This window comes from Topomyia yanbarensis, chromosome 3 (genome assembly GCF_030247195.1).
Source record: "Topomyia yanbarensis strain Yona2022 chromosome 3, ASM3024719v1, whole genome shotgun sequence".
NCBI lineage: Eukaryota > Metazoa > Arthropoda > Insecta > Diptera > Culicidae > Topomyia > Topomyia yanbarensis.
In genome coordinates, this window is record NC_080672.1 from 114,905,947 (window position 1) to 114,923,217 (window position 17,271).

Here is a 17,271-nt window from a genome sequence, read left to right on the forward strand (position 1 = left end):
CATATCAAAGTACATGCAAACAAAATGAAATGAATTATTTGGTTGGTTTTATCATTTTCTTTTCATTTTATCTGCTGCATTCCTTCACTTCCTCCCACCGATCATGCTTATGTTATCTCACGAATGATTTTCTGAGTAGCCAACCAACCGAACAAGGGGATGTTTCAAGACAGCTTCCGTCTCTGCAATTCGCCCCGTTTTACCAGTATCCACTTTATCGGCCATATTCCAGAAATTGTCTCATTAGCGATCTCATCAACCAGCTACCATCTGCTCCGTCGTTGACTTCCCCGAGATGCGCCCGGAAGAGTTTACAATATGTTCGTACAATTTACGATCCCTGGCGATGGGTCGTGCAATATTCATCAATTTTGCTACTGTTTCCATGGCCGTTCTTACTACGAATGAATGCACTGTACTTTGTCTAGTAATTTTACGACACCATTTCTCATCAACCCAATCGACGGGAAACTTTTGCCTTCGGTGGAATAGCGACCATATTTGCACGGTGTGCCTGGAAGTAGGTTTCATCGGTGTACTAGAAGAAACTGAATTGCATGGACGTTTTAGAAGATCACAAAATGAACGCTAAAGGCTCTATTTTTTTCATTTTCATGCCTGTTAAAATTATTCTTTTTGCAAATTGAATGATTCGCATGAACACGAACTACTATGTGTCGGTCCAATTCAATCCATCAAAATCCTCTAGTTTAGCCAAACTGTAAGATTCGTAATATCCCAAGAAAGTCTGCGTGTATTCTTTCCTCCCGTTCGAAAAAATAACATGTCGTACTACTAGTCGAAAGTATTCAACGAGGCCAGCTGCAGACTAATAAAATGTGCGGTTAAATACCGGACAGAAAATTACGAAGCGATATATGACAAGAAGAACGGCTCGTAGGAGGATGTTCGAGCCGAAGTGTACCTACCGACCGAGATTTACTGCTAAGAGGATCGCAGCGGACCTGCAAAAATTAAAAGGACAACCAGAGTTTTATTATGCGTTATTTTTTATGCTTAGCCATAAACCTCGCATTACATGGCTTTATTCGTCCAGCAGAGATACTTCTTCTACACAACGGAAGGAAATATTCAATTCCATTGAATTGTGCACACAAGCTGTCTAGTCAAGAAAATGCACCTAGGAATAGAAAGCTTTCTTTTGTGCAAAGGATTTGTAGAATAAGGCTTTATGTTATTATATTTTAACTTTAGATATTCTTTACATTTTATTTTGCATTTAATTATATTGTTTAGTGCACATTACATTTCTATTTCAATGTATTGGTTGATAAGTCAGAAGTTGTGACTTTTTATCCTTATTGCTTACACGATTACACGAAGCTAAGTGATTTTTTGCACAAAAAAACCTAAACAAATCTTAAAAATTAACTTATAAACCATAAAGAACTAATCGTTGCAATTGATGATTGTAACAATTTTTGTCAGAAATTTCTTATAATACTGTTCGTCAAAATTTCTAATGTTTATGAGTCTGTGCAAGTCGTCTGTGCTAAACCAGGAAGGATGCTTTAAAATCATTTCCAGAATTTTGTTCTGAATCCTTTGGCGCGTTTTTTCTTCCTAGTAGCAAACGTACAAACCGGCATACAGCATTGTCGGTTTAATCCGCCACGATGCGAATATTTGCTTTCAATATATTGTGCAAACATTCCTGTCTAAATAGTGGCTGCAAAAAAATTATAACTTATGTTTCTCGGTAGAACATAAATAACCAATACAGGAATTCGTGATATTTTACGATCTTCATTCAATGCACATGAAAAGCGTGAATTTTCGCTTTAATTTACATTGTTTGTTACTCGTAAACCGCGAAATGAGTATTTCATCACGTAACACATCTTACCACTGACTGTAGCAATCGCATTGGATTTCGTCGTAAAAACTCCAGCAGAGAACTAATCCATCATATTATTTCGCTAAACCGCAATCAATCTCAATCTGCGAACTAGTATAAATCAATTACGCCACAAAGAATGTAGCTACAATTCAACTCCGAGATCACATCGCATCCAGCCTCGGCACTTGGTTGATTCGCTCTCCGGACAGGAACGAACATAAAATAAAACCAAAGCAAACAAACCCTCCTCCAACGAAGTGAATTACGTGACCTGTGCTTCTTCGCACTTGTTCTAGAAATACATCAAAAATACGCTTTCCAATCTAGGGTAGGTCGGATTTGAATTGTCCTGACCGGAATAGAGTACATACGTACAAACCGCAACCAAGAACCACCACAGTTAGCTTTCAGGAGCTATCCGAGCCAAAACAAATATATAAGAGATTTTACAAATGCTGTCTGGCTACTGGTGTAGGAATAAACGTTAAACCGTTGGCCGGAGCATATCTGTGAACTGAGGATAATAAAATTCCATCTACGGCTAAGACACAACAGTGCGAATGCCGTGTTATATACACGCCATAGAGCAGAGGTGGTTGTTTTGGGGATGCTAGAAGATTAGGTTTGTTTAGTCCCAAAAGTACCGAGCAATTTGTTGTGAAAATTCTGACTGACTGACGGAATTTCATTTTCATAATACTTTGAAGGCTTTATCGTCAAATTTCTTTTTATGAAACTAAATCAACATTTTTTCTGGAATGATACATCTTTGGATTTTCATATATCTTTTTCAATCTTTCTAGTATAAAATATTTGTAGAATTTAATTAGTATCTTAATTGAGCCGAAAATCGAGACGGTAATGTAGAAAATTGTAATACATCTACTTTCTCTCTCATTATTCGAAGGAACGGCCGGATTTTCCAACTGTTTTCCATCCCCCATCACCAGAGTAGCTCAGTCCACGTTGAGCTGCTCTAAGTAATCAGAACATTTTTCGCTGAAACTACCACTTGAAAGTGTCATCGTCATCTCAGCAACGTAAACAATAAAGATGGCGATGCTTCGATACATTGTATGCGAACTGTATGCTGAAAAACCTCGTCCTTAGCACTAAGCGGAACGCGATGAGTGGCGATAAACTTGCACCATGACGAAGACAATGTTTCAATCCATCTGTGCTGACATATGCTACAAATGGAAATGCTATAGTTTGGAAGCAATTCTCGACAAACATGTCAAATGGTCCTAAGTTCAAATGAGCTCTTTGTTTAGTTTCTTTTTCGATTATTACGGCGTCATCTTAAAACTTTTCTATATTGTTTCAGGATATATCGAAGAACTCTGATTCCGACTAGCTTATTCTGCTAAGAGTTGAGTAACAAACGTATAAACTGCCGAGTTATTGGCGAAGGAGAAAGTAAACAAAGAGAAAATGTCATTTGCACTGAGAGTTCGTTGATAACAAAATGAAAACCTGTTTCAATTGTATTCACCCTTGGATCACAGAGCACAGATGCCCATCTCAAGTGTTAAAGTTGGAAGGTAATTGGGCTATCACCACCAAGTGTGCTACTGAATTCAACATAATTGGTAACTGATCACATAGAGCGTTCAGAATGGCTTAATGTTTACAAGAGAACACCTACTACTAGCATATACTTAATTTATATGAACATGAATATCTGTTCTTTGATTCCACGGTTGGTTATTCCCACTAAAAAATTTGCAAATTGAAATACAGCGCTGCGCAGAGGAGTACGCGGGTTCTTTGGTAGAACAATATTTATAGTATCGCTGAAGTACTCACTAATCGAATGCTTAGATTGTCCTCTAAAGGAGGAGCTTGTTACTTTAATAAATACCTCCGAGGACACCAATGACCGACATTCAGCCAATTTCGCGTTGATTGAAATTTTAAATTTGAATAATATTTTTACTCTTGATATTTGTTTTCTCTGGTTGAAATATATTACCACAAACACATCAATATCTCTTATGTACTCACTATCTGGAAACTTGCTTCTCTTTTAAACGAGACAAATTTCGAATTATTCTTCCTAAGTGTACATTACAATATTATTTTGGAAAAATAAATATCTAAGTTTATGCCTACATACAAATGGACACTTCATTACTCGAAAAGCAATGGCTCGAAGTAGGCGGGATCTGATTTGAAACAGTTCATTTTTTCTGTCGATAATTTTTCTCGCGATATTTTCTACTATTTTGGAAGTTTTTTTTCATAGTAGCACCGGTTTGGTGGTTTAAATTTCGGTTGTGTTTGACTGTTAATTCGCGGAGGAAGTGAAGGGGACTTTCCGGAAGAGCTGAAGAGGTGAGCGATCGACTTACGACAGGCGATCCGAACCAGAAAAGGAAGATACAAGGAAGAATCCAGAGAAGAAGAAGTATGAAGCTGTCTGGTATGAAGAGCATTGAACCCCCAGATCTGTTCCCGGTGAGCTTGTTCCGGTTATATTTTATGTTTCATATATTTTAAATTTTGTATATTTTTTGTTGGTTGATCAGGATTTACTGTGTTTTTTATTTAATTGAAGGCTGCACTAGTGTGTTGGTAACGCCTGCTTTTTTCCGGGTGTAGTCATCTTAAATGATGTAAAATACCGGACGGCTGCAATCAGTTGATCCACTAAATTCCTTCTTCCATGTCATAGGAGGTGATGGGAACATTCATTTCCTACATCATCTGAATTTTCTGAATTTCTTGTATATTGTATTGAGTGGCGCGGGTGGATTGGTGATCATATTTGTCACTTTTGAAGAAAGGCCTTTAAGTCAAAGCTACAGTAATGTTTACTGCTGCTCTTCTGTAAATGGAGGGACGTGCACGAAAGGATGTTTGTGAAGTATGACAGAACGGGACGAGATGTGTAGTTGAAATGAAGAAGCCGTTTTCATGTACCATTTTCGATAATCGTGCACCGATGCTGTGGAGTGCTTTAGTTTTGCACTTTCGACCAGTATCAATGAAACAATCCATTTTTCCCTTTGCTCAGAAGTGCTAAATCTGTGCGCGAAACTACTCCGGCGCACATCAATCGAAAACTCGAATATAGTAGGACGAAGATATTCTCTTGAGTGCTACCAACGACACGACCAGGCACTGCATGGAACAGTCTGTTGAAAATGTGACCGAGCAATTAACCGCCAGTTACCCGTATATTGGCTCACCCCCCGGTAATACCAAAAAATTAAGGTTTTGAGCAACACTGCTTGGATTTTCACAATTTGATATTGCTAGGATACCAAACAAACCATTATTAAAATAAACAAAACTTATAATGGAAAACCAATAAAACAGTCAGTCCAGCTGGAATTGTATTTTTTGGTGAGTTGGAATCATGTTACTTGTTAGCGAGTGCTACTATTCGATTGGCAATTTATTGGTAATGTATCTTTGTTTCAGCACACACTAGAAGAAAGTCATGTCTCCCATTTCAATGCATTGTTTCTTGATGTGCACGATCGATCGACTTCCGATCCTGATTGGACCACATGCCGACATCAAATATTTGAACACACTGAACATTGTCCCCAACTCGGAGCAGGACAGGGCTTCCTGAAAACAATCGAAAACTTCCTTACACTCCGATTTTCACATTGTCAACAAGCCTCCCGAACGCTGCTCGGCAATCTGCAGAGGATGCTCTTCGACACGACTCAGCTGGATTCGTAGAATTTCCTGTACAGGGAGTTTTCTCCGCTGCTTGAAATTCCTTTTCTGCACCTCATTACTTCACTCGCCGGAGTTACCGTGTGCTATACCGAAACCTGGCTACAGTGTTTCATTGCAGTATTTCTGGTGTGCAGTCCCGCATAAACGAGAAAAATAAATGGATTATTTGTACTATAGTTTTATAGTGCCGATAGCTGGGTTCAACAAGATTTTTCTTCACAAGTATGCCATGTATGATCCCTTGTTCAAGTAGTGAGTGTGGACACCAATGTTTGCCGATTATAAAGAATGATTGGACAATCCTGAAGATCACCGAGCCTTTTTCTGTGCCATGAGCATGGCCATAACGAGTCAAAGGATGTTGATAGCAGCAAAAAATTCAACATTACATGTGATTTTAAATTTGGACTACCATTCAGACATCGATCGTGCATCGTACTGGTCCTTCAATTTAAAACAATCCATATTATTCAGACAACGGAGCTGATAGGAATTTCTTACACGAAACCCTCGTTTTATACATAGAACTACACGAATGTGTACGTAGTCATTGTCCTTCGTCTTCAGTGTGTCCTCCTTGTTTTGAATAGTCCTTCATCCAGCTGCGGTTATGGAAGATTCGATCGTATCCGCTATACTACCCATGATTGCATAGTTGTCCCGTTTTTTATGGGATTTCCTATCTTTATGGGACTGATATGCGATCATGGGTAGTATAAACCTATCAAAAGCAACTGATGCAAATGTTGAGGATCATTTGAACGGAAGCTGCGATGTGGGAGTCAGTGACGGATCCAGGGGGAGGGTCCTGGGGGTCCGGACCCCCTCCGAAATTTTTTAACTTGTTAAGAAATTTTAAAATAATTTCTATTTTAAATTCGTTGTAAGCTCAAAAACATTTTAAATCAGATTTAACCACCAAAACTTACTTGAGGTTATGAGATATTACATATTGTACACTGAAGATTTCAAAATCAAAATTTCAGACCCCCTCCGAATCTTTTTTCTGGATCCGGGGAGTCTATGCTTGTGTGATTTAGAGCGAAGGAAATCCTCCTTCAGAAATGTTTTTGGTCAAGAAGTAAATGGGGCAATATTTTCTGGTTTTGTTACAGTCAGAACGAGATCGACCATCACCAAATTTTTGCAGTGGTTCTAAATCGGTTTTTTCGGTTAAAAAATCAAATACAATACTGCTCAATATTCTTTATTTACTATCGAAACACCGAAATTGTATCACGGATCTATCCGATGCAATGGTTTACTGGTATATCCATCCGAATAGTTTGCCACATATTTCGCATTTGTGTGCAGAGAGTGCTACGTACAAGCTATGGTGCACGTTTCTATTCGTCTGCAAGTCGTCTCTTGTCACCAGCTCATCGCTCGCTTTAAATACAGAACGCTATATGAGCAAAACGTTTGGCAAAATGAGATGAGTAATGCGGAAAATACTCGAACATCATCCAAATATTTGGCCTGGCACAAAATATGCACACTCACTTGTTCGGTAGTATAAATGCGCGTGTGTTTCTTGGGTTCACAATTTTTACCACACCACACCGGGTGCACTTATAGCGCTGCTCATTCGTATGTAGTCCAGGAAACAGCTGCAAGGAATTCTTTGCCACACGGTGTATTTGTACGGTCGTTCGCCCGTACGAAGCCGCAGTTGTACGGTGAGTAGTGTTTTCGGTAAATATGTTTTACAACACGCGCTGCACTTGTACGTCCGATTTACTTGTACGGAGCCCATTCATTTGGATGCGGGCAGACTTGGACATAACATCTTTACCCCACAAGGTGCAGTTGAACGGTCACTCACCCTTGTCTAGGTGAACGTGTAAGATTTGGGGAAAAATTTGAGCAATTGTCACATACAGTGCATTTGTACGGTCTCTTAGAGTGCATGCAAATCGATAATTGATTATGCTAAAAATGAAGAATGCTGTGCCACACGTTTAGTGACTGTACAAATATTTCCCAAGATGTATCCAGACGTGTCCGCCAGGTTGTTCCTTCCGGAAAAATCGCTTTTCGCTTTCCGTAAGGCTCAAATTTGTATGGCATCAATGGATGTAGAAATATGCTGCCTGAAGATCATGAAATAGATTACCGTTAGTGTGCACGTCATCCCTGTAAGGAAGTAATGCCCTGTTAAAATATATGGATATCTAATTAAACAGTCTGGTAATCCAACTTGAGACGCAGTTTTCTATCAAAGGTTTTGTTGATGCCGTAGCATCGAACGGAAACTAGCACCTCATAACAGATTATACCTAGTTAATTAACTAGCTCAAAAGTATTATCATACCTGTCCCAAATATCCAGACAGCACGAGAATTCAGGAATATAGTGAAGGCACTGAAACAAACTCCGTTTATTGTTTATAACACGACGGTAACCAAGGGTTATAACGGTAGCTATAGACGAATAACTATTATTATGAAAAAATAATAGAAGATTAAATAATGTTGCCAGTTTCGTGTCTTTTATTACCAAACGTCAAATTTGACATTACCAGTTACCTGAGTTACTGAGGGGTAGTCAGATTTGAGATACAATTTTGGAATGCAAGTGTCTAGTCGTGTCGTTGGTGCTACCGTAGATAGGTAATCCGATGTTGTCATAACAAGAGTTAGTCGGGTATAGCGGTTGATATGTTGTGCTTTAGGGTTGCCAAAATGACTACGACATTAAATATCAAAACACTTTAATCTTAGTATGTCCTTAATTTACATCTAATTTCAATATTTAATATGAAGTTGTTAATGAATGGTATTAGCCATACGCGTCGGATGCTAACCATTTTTTCAATTTGTGATTATTCGGAGGGATTATGGAAGTTGCTCAACAAGGGTTACACCGTAAGAGGCTGTTTCTTTTGAAATTTAAACATGACCATTGTCATCTGGAAGGATACCAAGAAGAGCAGATAAAGTCATCTTGAACAAGCCTAAGATGTTTGTTTGATAAGGGAATATTTTTCTGTTTGCATTTTATATCTAGCACCTAGTACACTGAGGCTGTTTTTCTACCCAACACCGAGTCCCTTTAACCCTAACTGACATCAGTCCATACATTTGATATCAAATATAGTGTATTTCTCTTGTTGGGTACATATTCCAGTGTTTTGATCTACTGTGGCAGACCCTTTTTTTATTGTATGCCACATCAAGGTGTTGTATCATTATTAATCTGAGTGATTCCCAATTGCTGACTATAGGCGCGATTCCAGTGAGGTATTATAGAACGTATGAGGTTTATTGCCTTACTGGGTGCAGTCGTCCATAAGAGCGAGTAAAGGCGCTATAATCTAGGCTCATTAGCCAAGGCAAGGTGTAAATACCTCTGTCGTATCCCAAAGGACCAAAGGAGTGACATTAACTTTCTTAGCCTAGTCACTCCCAACGATTTATCATATCCCCTTTACACTGAAACGGTCGGTACGGTTGTCCTCGTTTCTTGCTCCTTCAAGATTCAAAATGATTCGTTAGTTGGATTATTCATTAAATGAATAATTTAATTGCCGTATAATTTTGAAACATCTTTAAACCAAACTCTGCACAGTAGGCCTGGCCGTTTTAACATTTGCGACATATTACACATAATATGCTTCAAATATTAATGTTGACAAGAAAAACACTAAAGAATATCTGCAGTGTTTTCCAGGATGCTTTTCAATACTGGCTGGGTAAGGGTTAGAATAGAATAGAATAGAATAGAATACAAATGGACGCTTCATTACTCGTTTGTACGCCGATCTAAGATGCCAACTTTTTTTGAAAATTGATGAATAATTGGTATTAGAAAATAAATTATTTAATGATGTATTTGTGTTCTTTCAATGAGTTATGTGTATGTATTATTTAATACGTAAATTAAGAGCATTTTATGTGTACCGATCTCAATGATTACAGTGTGTGTTAGTACATATGTTATAAGAACATTGGCCTAACATCTGCCTCCTACTCCTACTAATATCTGCTTCCTACTTCAATGGTGAAATAAAACTGTCTTTGTGAATTAAACCATCCGAAATTGGTTGAAATTTTGAATACTTTCTCCTTGATTTGCGATCAATACACTAAAATATCATTATATTTTCCCGCAAAATTACTTTTCTATAAAAAACGTTGCAATTTTCAGTATCTTTCAAGTTGTGAAAATATTGAAACAGATGAGTTTTTGGGCCAACATAGAGTTATAAACCTGTTATAATGACTTTTTAGAATTTCTTCAAATCAGCGAAACAATACCCTTTGTTCATAGTTTATGTAAATAGTTTTCCAATCCATTTCTTGGTCAAAATTATATAATTATTGGATTTCTCAGAGTTTTTTTCCTTTATTTGCTGTATTTAGATCCTTTGTTTCGTTGACTAATCATATCGAAATGCTTGATAAGGGGTTCTTTAAAATTTCAACTCTCCCCTATTCCCTATAATAGAATTGATAATTAGAATAAACAATCCCTAACAACAGATAACAGCGTGCTGCTTCCAAACATTTTCTCGAACACCTACAAAACAGACAGCGTGAAATGATTTTGCAGAGAATATAATTTTCTGCTGAAATGTGGACCAATGATCTTATGTGTTTTTAAAGGGTGAGTCTTTCAATCGTGTTTCAATTCGTAATTTTCAAGGAAACTAAAAACTAAAACTAAACCAAATTGAGCAAAAATTGTTCGAAGAATGCATATGATAGAATTTTGCATGTATATTCGCATTTTTGTTTACATAGGAACATAGGTATTTCAGCGATACTGATTTTATTGTCTAAATAATATCTACCAAAGGCACCGTGAGTAACTAGAACAAATTCTTGGCCAATAACAAAAAAATATTGTTTTTTCGATTTTTTATTTCGTTATAATTTTACACACTCAAAAACCTAACGTGGCAAAATTAAGAGTATGGCAAAAATTGTTAAAGAATTTTTGCGTGGATGCCAAATGGTGATATTTTAAGGGGTTTTTTGATCATTTTCATTATATATCCAGCAATATCGCTTTCCAGTGGAGATGGCTGTATTAAATAAAGCGGTATTATTAAAAGCGTAGTTCAACACAACCGTTTGTATAACTTCAGCCAAAAAATAACTGAAAACAGTAGACTTGCTGTGTATTGCACCAACTTTAAAAATAGCTTTTTTAAACATTTTATTCTAAATTTGAATGATAAAAAAGTTATATCCGGCGACGAGATCCGGCAAAGATGCTGAAGCAGTATTACAAAATAAGATTCCAGCTATCCAAAAAAACATTCGAACTGTTCCGATCTTGTCCGATCCACAAATTCCAAGCGATTTTAAAATATTGAAATGTTAACCAATTTGCCGATGACGGGACGAAGTGGCAAACGATTCTTGACCTTTCACCATCAAGCCGGGGTGGTTTAGAGGACCCATGTTTGTTTGGCAACCGCGACGTGCGTGGCCATCCTAGTCGGGCAACCGAACTGAATGTATCGGTAAACGTCCACGCAGTCCGTGTCACCATCATAATTTTCGTGAATTACTCTAACCGCCACTGGCCAAAGCAAAGGGTTCTTGAAGGAGCGAACCCCATACGTCGCAATTATGGCCCCTGTTGGAGACTACACCATCAATGTTTACTTCCCGGGTGGGTACATAGACAAGATACTTCTTCGTACACGGCCAAGTGGTATTTAGTTAAATCTCGCATATATCGATGATGTTAAATGGCTTATCTTTGCCCTCATTCAAGTTTGTTATGAATATATACCAAATTCGTTGCTGATGCTTTCTGCATGTATCAGGCCAGTTGGAAAATTGGATCCTGAGATGATTATGACTTTTATTGGTTTAGTTTTCGATGAAAATGTACTGAAAAAAAATCAGTTTGGACAAGGTCTTTATTTCAAATACCTTTTTTTGTTTAAAAGTTGAATTTTGGACGATAGGTAGGGGACATAATTATCTATCTTGGAACAAAATTTCATCTAAATCAAAGATGGCGTTTTCTTGTAAATCGACTTTAAATTTTTAAAATCATTTTTTTTTCAGTGTAGGAGTCAATGAAGAATTTTTTCAACATTTTTATTTAAAAATTGGACTAATTTTGTGAAAATCACTCCTACAATATTTTTTTGTAGGATATTGGTATTGGTAAAAAGGCGGACCCTTTTCAAAAGACAGTCTAGATCATTTTTGAAAAACCAAAGTATGCAAAGTGGCTTTTTGTGACAAAATTCTCATGTACAGATAGTTTCATTGAAATCTGAGAGGGTGCTGCCAACATTTGTTCGAGTTGGCGTGAAATTCGTCTAAATGAATAAAATACATGATCAGAATGAATCCTAACAATGAAGCGAATAAAATAGATAAAATTAACCCAAATGAAGAAAATGAAATGCTGAATAAAATAAACAAAATGATCATACATTCAAAACCAGTCAAGTATTCAAAAAGAATAAAATAATCAAATCGGATATGCTCCATAGAATGAGTAAACTGAAAAAAACTGAGTATGAAGAATGAAATAAAAAAATAATTTAAATAATATAAATCAATAAAACCAATTGTACAAATTTGAGAATCATTGTTTCATAAAGTTCTTAAATGTTTGTGAAAATGACTAATTAATATAAAATAACAAATAAATGCACCTTCTAGTGTTTCCATTCATTTCTGTTTTCATCGTTTCGTTTTCGTTCTTTTTTTCTTAACGGCGTCATTTAAGATTATCTGCTGTTACTACTTTATTGATGGACCCTAATTCGTTATCAGGAAACTGGAACGTTTAATTTGTTTTGAAAATAAAAGATGTCTTTTTGGTCAAAGATTCCTGAAAAAAAATTGCACAGAAGAGAACTTTCAGGTTCAGGTATTTTAACGCGTGGTTGGAAAAAGTAAACTGAGATAAGGTCGCGTGTGCGTCGAAATTTCTTAAATAGAGTGAGAATGCGATTCGAAATGAAGAAGAATAAAACAGGTTGAATTTCAAAGCATTCATATGAATTGAAGTAAATAGATCATTGCCAATCTTTAAGATAGGCGTTTCTGAATCGGCTGTTGTATAAATGATTAAAATCCATCTGGTAATAGCGTAGTTATTAGCATGTAAATCTTACATAGATATTTTAGATTTTAGAATGACACCCAGATAGTGGAGTAAGAGATTTTCAACGTCAAAAAATTCACAACATTCCACAAATCTGAGTGCTAAAAAAGTTTAGCGGTAGACCAAATTTGTATAAAATTTAAATTAGGCTAAGTACTAACGTTTAAACGATGTCGATGTTGTACGCGCTGCAATAAAAAGAAACCGACAACAATAAAAACTATACCATATAGCCTTTACTACAGTACCAGTAGTATGAGTATCCAATGAACTAACATGCCGCAAAATGCCGCCGCCGCCACCCACAACAACAAAACACAGCATGGTACACACTTTGGAGAGAAAAGGGGGTGCCCACTCCTTGTTTGGGTTTTCGATCGATCACAGACTTTGAGACGCCTTGGGGAAATTCGATTTGTTGTGATTGCTGGAACTGATTACAGCCCTTTCTCCTTCGCAGTCAGACGCCTACCAGCAGCATAACGTGTCCACGTGGTTCCTGCTGGTGTCGTTTCTATATTGGTCTGATGGGTAGTAATGACTGTATTTTTCTTGTCGCTTTATTAGTAAGAGTAAGAGAACTTATGAATCGTGAAATGGCTGCAGTACATTATGTTCCTTCTCCCTTCTAATGATTTTCATTTCGAACCGACGACGGTTCAGTCACACGCTGGTTTTCAATTTAATGTAACCAACAATAAATTTTAGAAGAAAAAAATCGAACGACCTACATTCGAACCTCGATCATTCAATAAACGTTACTATTAAACATGCAACTCGCGAACACTCATCGCCCTCATTAAACTGATAACGACAACGAAACACTGAAACGATTTTCCTCTTCGATCCGTTCGAAACTTCACGCTACCGGACCCTAATGACACGAAGCAGTCATTTGTAAATATTTCATGTGTTTTCCAACACACGACAAATAACCCACGTGTTATGCTCGACTATAGCTCCGCTCCTTTTTACGTTGAAAAGATTAATGATCCGAGGCGAGTCATCCTTCCCACAAAAAATTCTCTTGAGCCCTGAAAATTTCCTTCTCTCAAATATTTCCGAGCAGTCTCTTAACCTTGTTTGAATCATTTCCGTTCAGCAATAAATGACAAAGGAATCACAAGAGGGACACTTTTCCATCGTAATTCTGTGGAGCAGAAAAAAAACAAGTTCACGAATTGATATCGACCTAACGTCCCGAGTGCAGAAACAAGCTATTGTTAAGGTCTTATCCTCATTTTATTACGGTTCCACCCATCGTGTAGTTTTACCAGTTACGGTGCTCTTTGAAATACAATAAAGCTGTACGCACACGAGGCGACAGGACACACGTTACTAAAATATTCGTTGTGGATTTTGTTCTAACTATTATTCCAAGCCAGCAACAACAACCGCGTTGAAATACGTAGAACAAAATCCATAGTGAATATTTGTGTAGCGTGTGTCCTTCCGCCTCGTGTGCGAACGGCTTAAAAGCGCGCCGGAAAGTTTGCGAGGTGGTGTAATTTAACATGCTGTTTTGGTGTCATTCCCTTTCGTGAAGCTCTGGTTGTAATTTGCTAAGATATATTTTACATTTTCCTATGACCGTCTGTTGTGGAATTCTGCAGTTTCTCGCAGTCGCTTTGACACGGTGCGGTAATAGACGCTGAGTGTTCCGTTTCAATGTGCCACCAAGACGGAAGCAGAGGCGTGGAAAACATCAAACGATTTTTTGAACCGACAATGTTCCCGGTTTCTATTACCTCATTTGGTTTGTCAATTGTTGAAATTTGCGTTTGTTTATACGAGGCGGAATTTGGGCGGAGTACAATGGGTGCTAAAAAAATGTGCTTCGCACTACTTACCATCTACCAGGCATTCGTCAGAAAACTTGTGGCAACATAGAATGCTTTTTCATTCCTGAAAAGAAAAAAAAACAAATTTTCATATTTAATCAGATACAATGCAATATACATGTCCACTTTGATCCTAGAAATGATGAAGATGATGAGAATGGTCCCATCTCAAACCTTTACAAATAAAATACGAAAGCTGGATTATTAATGAAGAAAATAATAAATATTTTGTCACCTAACAAAATCACTAAATAACTCAAAATCTGGTGAAGTGAGATCAACCTACTTTTCTTCTCCTTTAAAAAAAAACAACGTAACATTTAATATTGAGGTTCTTAAGCTGTGAACCATTTGGCAATTTTTAAACTTTTAGTTAAAATTTGATAGATCGAAAGTTATTTTCGTTCGAGTGGTAAAATTTAACCGAGAGAGCGAACCATTTCAAAACTTGACATTTGGATAGTTATTTAAAATTGACAACTGCAATGACCACAAGTTGGTAGAAGTGTGAACATTTGTCGATATTTTAAAATTAGTTTTTTCTTTCTTATTACATTAAGTATGACAGTCATAGCCTCGAAACGTAAACATCCACATCATAAAATAACCCAAACAAATCTTGACACAACACGTTATCGCTTGCATCTTTATCCCTACATTTTGTATTGAATAATATTGAAAACCTCAATTAGGTACAGAAAATGTTTCCACCTTTTCATTCTGCACCGTGGGCAAAATGTTAACTATCGAGCTGTCAAATTTAACTATCGTTCTGTCAATTTTAACCATGCTCCAGAGCAGGGCTGTTTTGCAAATAACTTTCGAAGTGCCAGATTTTAACCAAAAGTTGAAAACTTCGCCAAAATCTTCACAGCCTTAAGAACCTTCAGGAATCAGAAAATATTGGCTGAAATGGCACGTTCCCCGTACATAGTCGGGGATTTGTGCCATGCCGTGTGTTTTCATCATTTCCTGAGCGGAAGGAAAGGACAAGGAGGTGTGGGGAAGTAGAATTGGAAGGGTGGGAAAAATAACAGCACAAAACAAAAATAAACAACAGGTAAGTTAAACTCACAAGTAGTTCAACTTGCCTGCGAATAAGCCTTAAGCTCTTTACCACATTGGACAAGAAACTTTAGTATGTCTCTGAGTTTCAGTCGACCAAACATGGTTTCGTCTATATAAGGACGGCTGAAGACCCGAAATCGCAATTGCGCTACCGCTGGACAGTTGCATATCAGATGATATGAGGTTCCGTAGTCGGATTCACAAAGATCACATGAAAAAGACTCAGCGCGCTGAATAATTGCCATGTGATAATTGAGTTTGCAGTGGCCGGTTAAAGCCCTGGTCAGCATGCCGCAGTGGAGCTTTGAAAAATGTAAGAGATTTTTCGAAACCACTGGGCATGGTTGTTCTAGAAACGCCTTTGTTTGGCGACACGTTTGTAGATTTCTCCAATAATTGCGGTGCTCGGACGAAGCCCAGGACCGTATTTTTCCCTTATCCAACTTGTCGAAATTGGCAGCGCGGGCTCAGGACCAACGAAGTCAATCGCTGAACCTGCCCTGGCCAATTCGTCAGCCCATTCATTTCCAGTAATACCGCAATGTCCGGGCACCCAGACAAGGTAGATAGTGTTGACAATGCTTAGTTCTTCGATTTGGGTTCGGCACGCGATCACTAGCTTGGACCGGGATTTGTCTGAGCTAAGGGCCTTGATTGCAGCCTGACTATCGGAGCAGAAGTTTATAACTCTGCCGGATAAACTCAGTTGAAGGGCCGATTGCACCCCGCACATAATCGCAAAGATTTCTGCTTGGAATACAGTACAGTATCTACCTAGTGAGTGAGATTGTTCAAATCTCATTTCACGACAGTAGACACCAGCACCAGCACGTCCCTCCATCAGAGAACCGTCAGTGTAGCAAACCACTTGCGTTTGTTGTTGTCTTTCCATAAAGCCAGACAACCACTCCTCTCGAGAGGGAATCTTCACATGGAATATCCTGTAAGGAAAACTACAAGTGAGTGTAATATCGCTGGGAGCAAGAATATCTTCACCCCATGTAACCATTTGTGACCACAATCGTGTATGACTGGTAGCAAGATCAACATGATTACTGTTCCAAATCCCAGTAACCTGCAGTCTGTATGCACATGATAGTGCTTCTTGTTTTAAGTGTATGTGTAATGGTTTGATATTTAGAAGTGCCTCAAGAGCAGCAGTCGGAGTCGTGGTGAAAGCACCAGTCAACGCCATGAGCGCCATTCTTTGCAGATGGTTTAGCTTTGACTGGACCGTCACCACCTCTCCCCTCTGCCACCACACAAGGCATCCGTATGACAGTATTGGACGTACAATTGTCGTGTAAATCCAATAGATGTATTTAGGTTTGAGACCCCAGGTCTTTCCAAAAGTTCGTCTGCACTGCCCGAAGGCCATGCACGCTTTCTTGACTCTGAACTCAATGTGAGCAGACCAATTCAGTTTGGAATCCAATATGACTCCAACGTATTTGACTTGATCTGCACACAGCAGCTCAGAATCAAAGAACTGCAAGGGACGAACCCCGGTTGTTATTCGCTTCTTCGTGAAAAGAACCATTGAAGTTTTGCTTGGGTTAACTGATAGTTTAACTTGTCGACACCACTGTTCGACAGCTCTTAATGCCTGTTGCATTAAGTCAAAGATTGTTCCGATGCAAAATCCAGTAATTAGTATTTGGTAATCGTCAGCAAACCCGTAGGTTGGAAATCCAAGCTCATTGAGTTTCTTCAACA

General features: G+C 38.0%; 1 protein-coding gene and 1 long non-coding RNA gene across 13 annotated transcripts in view; one reads left to right on the forward strand and one right to left on the reverse strand.

Annotated features, from left to right (window-relative positions):
* The window catches only part of LOC131688679 (protein Fe65 homolog), a 281,910-nt gene that overhangs the window by 161,129 nt on the left and 103,510 nt on the right, over positions 1-17,271 (reverse strand). For all 12 annotated transcript variants that reach the window (XM_058973123.1, XM_058973117.1, XM_058973131.1 and 9 more), the window contains one exon: positions 14,497-14,551. The gene's annotated coding sequence lies outside the window, so the exon portion shown is untranslated. The remainder of the gene's footprint in view (positions 1-14,496; positions 14,552-17,271) is intronic.
* On the forward strand, positions 5,029-5,767 carry LOC131688690 (uncharacterized). Its single transcript, XR_009305286.1, has 2 exons — positions 5,029-5,212; positions 5,291-5,767. It is a non-coding gene; the product is annotated as an uncharacterized LOC131688690 (long non-coding RNA).